Raw genomic sequence first — 6,970 nt, forward strand, 5'->3', positions numbered from 1 at the left:
TAATGGATCCAAATGAAGCATTTCATGGTCAAAATGTCATAAAGAATTTCAAAAAGTCTTCCAAAATCAACAATACTGACGTGATTCTACATGCGAATGATTTAAATGTTGATCGCCCTTCTTCAGGGTATTTTAAAATTAATGGTCAAGTTTAATAACTTCGAACCTTAAAAAGTTGATTTTTTCAAATGAAACCTGCTTTATTTTTTTGCACTTTCAAATGTGGAAAAAAATTCTACAAAGCCAAACGCTTGGACCGATTCAGTTCAAACTTTGCACATTTGACCGATATGCCATGTGTAACAAGCCTATTAACAATGGGCCAAATCCAATGATCCCGTAGGGGCCTCTCTGTCTCTGGCAAACACTTGAACATATTCCAGTGCAAACTTTGCACAGTTACATTTATACAATGATATTTATTATTAGACATAGTGATTTACGTGGGTTTTCCATATGTCTACTTTTAAAAGACCAAATCCCTTCTGAATGGCGCTTAATTTTATGCATCTGAAATAACTTTTTAAAACAAATAAACGTCTAGCTGCTGTATTAATTAGTTTGAATATTGTTGTTTTTGGCTTAACATCTAAAATAAATCTTTTACGCTCCTTAAGTTGTTTCCTTCACCTACCAATTAACAATATCAACTTTTTCTTCAGTTAAACACATCGTACACGAACGAAAATAAAAATACGTAACCTAAAGCAGCAATATTTAAATTAATTAATGCGATAGCCAGAAGATATTTCGGTTACATAAAATTAGGCGCCCTTCAGAAAATTTTGTCATTTAAAAGTAGACACAGGGATATTGGGCGCATGCCTGTTGAGGGCCCAAAACAAGAGAGGGATAAAATTAAAAAATTAAAATTAAAAATTAAAATTAAAAACAAGACACATAAATCCCTATGTCTACTTCTTAATGAATAGCACTGTGAAGCCTATTGAAAATGAGTCAAATCAGTATCATTTCGATTTTTCGATCTGTGGTATTTAGTATTTGGTAGTGACTGGCTCATATAAAGTATACGTTTCCAGTCACGAAGATTTTTACAAGTTAATTTAGTGTTATGCTTCCACGATCGGTATTTTGTTAATTAACCGCGATATTGAGTAAATGCTTTCGTTGTTCTCGTGGGAATGTAAATATAATTTATACAATAGGTTTTTGTAATCATTAATTAGCAAAAACGCCAATTTTACACGTACTCTCCATTGCGTTTTCTGATTAACAAAATCGCTTTCACAATTAGCGACACCTCGACAATGGTCTTATTCAATTTGAAAATTCAATAAGACCTTTGCTTCTTGTAGCTACAATTGTGTGCAGGAATTGCATAGTAAGGATTTCATAACTCAGATTAAACCTCAAATTTGTAGGTAATTGATTCACGAGTGCATGAATCGAGTCGATTTAGGAATCATTCTCCAGCATTATTATCACGAGTAAATCGGAGGTGAAATAATTTTCCCCACTTCTATCAATTTATAAGTTTGTTCTCTTGGACTTTCTACCCAAATGGCTATGACAAGCTTTTGTATTTCTATTTCTATACATGCATCCCATCAACTCCGCGGTTATTAGTAGGAACTTTCTCATCTTTTAATTTGCACAGATTGGTCACACGTTGATTACTATTATTTCAAGTGTTCGACTATTAATAATCATATTTTTATATTAGATTAGATTTTAACCGTATGCTGCATCTTGTCTTCCATAAGTGGAAACGAGATCTTCATTTAATAATTTTCCTGAAGCCAACACCAATATTCCAATAATATGGCTTCAAAATAGTGAATATTTATTCAAAAAGATTTTTTTCTGGATAAATGTTTGTGTGTACAAGTTGGTTCTAAATTCTTAATATAACCCGAGCATCTTGATTTCGCGAAGATTTTATTTGAATTGCCATCTTTAATGGAAATTCAAAAAGGACGGTTCAGACACATGGCGGAATCGGAAACCGTCTTAACTAGATTTTTGAGCACGCTATCCGATTTTGTATGAAATGGCATTACTACCAATCTGCATATATTTTTTATTATTATGACAGACGGAATTTTAGTTCAACTATCGTGGTACTAAAAGCCCAAATTTTAATATGCTTGTTTTTTTAACAATTAAAAATAAGGGCATTATCTAGATTTTTGGGTATTCCCTTCAATTTTATCGAATAATTTTTACACTCATCTATCACGCATGCGTCTACCAAGTGTAGGCTTGCCAGCTATTAATTAAACAATTTACTGTGGCTAGCACAGATACCACCCGCGCTCCTACGCAGGCGCGTTGTACCCAGTAGCTTTTCAGCTCTTCCTTTTATGTCTGAGACTATACGTGTACCAAATTTAGTTTAGACATCATCGAGATTTTGTTTGATTGGGATTCCTGGTACTTCAAAACGTGTATTTCCGTCAAAACATGGGGGGTCATTTTTTACCCCAATGCAATATTTACCTCCCTAACGTGCGGGTGGTAAAAAGTATTGTGTATCGGATTAATTTGGAATTCGGGGTTGACCATTTTTGGAGTCCAAATTTTCATGTTTTTAGGGCTCTTGGAAACGGAACGTTCGCTTATTTAAAAAAAAATGCTCTAGTTTCCTCTGCCATTATTTAAAAAAAAGAAAAAATGTAGGCTATCCCAATTAATTAATTATGCAAATTTTAACTGGCTCATTTCTTTCTAAAAGTTCTAGTTTTATTAGGGACGGGGAATGTAGAAGAGCATTGAGCTTTCATCTACTATCCTATAGTTAGATATAAAAGGAAAATCTGAAAAACTTTTGGGCCGATAGTCCAGTCAAATTAGACCTAAAAATGCTAAATGGTTACAAAAGGTTCGGTAGATTTTATTTTCCCGACTTGTTTAAATAGTAAAGTGAGAGAAAAAACCAAGTGTACCAATGCGACTGACGTCGGGAGAAACTTCTGTAGTCAAAAATCAACGAAAATTTCTGACTTTCTTCGGTTTTTCTGAAATAATTCGCCATCATGTTCATGTCTCAGTTAAACTTTCTGACATTTAATTTCCCTGGAAGCATGTATTCAAATAGGTTATCTACTTGGAATCAGCTCTAAATCACTTCTGGAAACAAATAAAAGATCAGGTGCTTATAGGTTGTCGCTTATTCCTTCGCTTATTTCATTTACAACACCAACAGCGTCTATTGCGTTCATGCATGCTTTGTTGCTTTATTAACGAGCTCCTAGCGAGTTTATAATTTTGCGGTGTCTGTTCGTCTGTCCGTCTCTCCGTTAGCACGATATCTCGATAACGAATGGACGATGAAATTTTGCAGGTGGATTCTTTATCAAATTTGTATATCGGAGTTCGTGAATTGGCAATGTAGCCCAAAAAATAAGGAAGCTCCTTTTGACATGTCCGTGAGTTATGAACCGAATTGCATGAAATTTAAAATGCGTACCTATAGCTTTAGCCATATAAAACACAATTCCAAAAGTTGAGGCTAATCGATCAACATTCACAGTGCCCTTTTGGAATCTCGACCATTTATAAACCGAATTGCAAACTTTCCTATTTATGAAAGCATTTAAATTAAATTTGATACATAGCCATTTGGAATAAAAGCAAGTATAAAGCCAGTTTTAAAATTAGGTTTTGTACATGCTATAGTCATACCCAGGAGCTCGTTTTCTATATTTGTTTACACGTTTATTCAATTAAACTTTTCGACGATTTAATTTGTGTTAGTACAAGATAACAGTACAAACATCTGTTTAATGATCAAAAAAAGAGTGAATTGAGATCTTTAATGTAAACGACAATAAAACCAATGCTCAACCAACGATTTAAATTCTGCAAATGAACGTCTTTTCAAAGATGACATTTGGAAAAGGAGGTGCGCTAATAGTCTAGCAACCATCGCCTGTTTTTTTCAGTGACTAATAACTGGATAAAATTTCGTGAGTAGGTTGAGTTCGACAAGACGGCCAAGTTTTTCCTTTGTGAAAATTTTTAATGATCTGCGTAGGTGTTAAACAACTTACAAGCGTAGGACTAGGATAACGTAACACTAAATTTGTAGGACTATAAGACCATTTAATTTATGCAAAGATTTACGCGCTGATTTTTGTATGCAGCTTAGTAAATGTTTGTATATTAAAGTGGTCACATGTAGTCCAACAAATTTAGTAGTAATAATCAGGACCACTTTTTAGTAAAAGCTCATCTTGCGTCTTCGTGTAACAATTGCGTTACAAGCGGTTTCCCCCTATTTCGTCTGGAAGTGAGATATTCAAGATGGCATCCAATATGGCGGTTTTTGGACCACTCTGGGATATTTTCCGCTTAAAATGCCCGATTTTTACAGTTTTTACGTTTTTGGTTTGAGGTCAAGAAATACGACGATAGGGTCGAAAATGAGGCGGCGATTTCTCATATTTGGGTACTAAAAATTCCGATTTTTGAGACTGCTCTGAACATTTAACATTCTCATCCTGTATGCAGACATAGGTCTCTATACACAGAGTGGCTCCTTTAAATAAGGTAACTAAAGAATTGATCAATTTTATGTATCTACATATTTTATGAAACAGGTAATAATCTTTGCATTCCAAAATGATGCAGGGATTAGGAAAAAATTCATACTTTTGGTACTTGGACAACTTGATTACCTCTATTTATCTATATGTATATCACAGAAATGTATAAAATACCGTTGTTGCTGGGTACACGGAATGCGTAAAATCAGCGTAGATAACAAAATTTACGGTATTATACCGTCAAATTGTGTTTGGGTCCGTATAATGCATCGTGTCGGGAATTAGTTGAACCTCGTTGACGTGGTAAATTAATTAGGTGATATTGATTTGCGATTTGTATAGTTGTAGTACCGGGAATATGACTAATTAGAAGTGAATTTGGTGACTTAATAAATCAATACGAAACTAGAGTAGGCCCCTTTCAATGAATTATTGACGAGCTACTTAAGCCTATAAGCAATACGTTCCATGCAATCTCTTCGACGTTTCGTAAGCTTTTTTACCTTATTAATCTTCAATCAACGACGAAAAGTTCTCTTAAAAACCTGGCGCTATTAATTATTTTTTATTGCTTTCAAGGCAATAAGCTAGACTGGATTATACCCGATTAAATGTGTATTGATCGAATCCCCCGGAAAAACATATATTTTATTCATACTCCTGTTAAACCGCCTGAGTCGCGAATGTAATCTCCACGTTATTTTTAGTACGTTCATCGATGATGATTTAATTGGGACAAGTCTATTTGTGTATTTCCATGCAGAATTAATAAAGCCACCATTGTCCATAAACAGGCAAAAATAAGATGAGAGATGTTTCGCAAGAACGAAACACAATATTAGGGTCGATTTCAATTTCGCTTTTCAATGATACACTCCTCAAGGTGAGGTGATTGGATAATCCTTCAATCACCCCTTACAAACATTCAATAATTATTCGACACTGCAGGCAGGTAATGCTTAAGACACAAAATGTCCTGTGACATTTCTCTTCTTCTTTTCTTCTTGCTGTCTTTGTCGATATTTTCCCAAAGAGTCAATTAGGGACACTGGAAGTAGTAATAAATTGCAACAAAAGCGTTCGAACGTTATTTATGAATGTGAATCAGTTTGACCCTTCGGATTATATCCAAAAAAACTGCAGTATTAATTTTTTCGTGCGTTAGTCTAAGTGGTGCAATTGACGAAGAATACACCCCATATCCGCAAATTTTAATGGAAACTAAAGAATTTGCTATAGTTTTTCGGGGCGCAGTTGTTCTATTTCCAATACTCTAAGATAGGTCTCGATTAACCCTTGAAATGAAATAAGCAGTTTTGCGGTCTTATAGTTTAGAACCCATTGAATTTACTTTTGTTTATTAAAAAAATTCTGTGCTCACAATTTCCCTTAAAATATACGTTACATTTAGCAGTGAACTGAAGAAATACAAAAAATGTTGTACAAATTTGCTTTTAAATTACCTACTTAATACCGATCGACACATCTCCATGAATATGTCCGTAATTTGAAACAACTTAAAGGTCGCTTAAAATTTGAACAACTTTCAATTTTAACGCTATTAGTCATTTTAGACGCATTAACCTTGACAGAATTTACAGTACGATGTCTATCACAGGTAATTACTTGAAGATGGGACCTCTAGTGGAAGTGCACTTTAAAATTTCGCATTCGCGAGATTTTTTGGAAGTCAGGGAACTTTTCGAGGATTTAACCCCGCATCGCGATGGCATTTCACCAAACGTCGAAAGATGGCAATTATGCCATCATGTAAAAGATTACTTTGTGGAAAGGTTGCTCACTTTTGTGACAGGCGAATAGCCGAAATCGGGCAGTGTCCAAAATTGATGATATCCATTACGCGTTGTGAGCAATGCAGTTTACCCACAATGAGATAAGAGTCCAGTTTCCGAAGAATGGGTAAAATAATTTAACCGATACGCGTTGTGGGTACCCACAACCCGAAACCAGTACCTACTCAAATGTTCTTATTTCGGGTTGTAGGGGTATCTAGGTTTGCCCACTTCGCGTTGCGTGTAATAAGAATTAGCCATAGCATTGAAAATCATAAAAATGTAGGGTGAAGGGTATTATTGTGAAGTACCTATTATAATAAATTTTTTCTTTTAGGCGATCGATTTCGACATTTATTGTCATCATCAGGCCGTAGCTAATTTATTTCAGCCGCCCCATCTACATCCACATCTGTTCACAAAATAATTTATTTCAGCCCCATCTACATCCACATCTGTTCACAAAAAAATGCTTATGTTACCACCATCCATCCACATTTTAATATATTTTAACTTTGACGGTAAGACAACACTTTTAACTTGTTAACATACGATATTTATATATGTATATTTTAGCTACGGCCTGATGATGACAATAAATGTCGAAATCGATCGCCTAAAAGAAAAAATTTATTATAATAGGTACTTCACAATAATACCCTTCACCCT

Source organism: Photinus pyralis, unplaced genomic scaffold (genome assembly GCF_008802855.1).
Source record: "Photinus pyralis isolate 1611_PpyrPB1 unplaced genomic scaffold, Ppyr1.3 Ppyr1.4_LG4, whole genome shotgun sequence".
Taxonomy (NCBI): Eukaryota; Metazoa; Arthropoda; class Insecta; order Coleoptera; family Lampyridae; genus Photinus; species Photinus pyralis.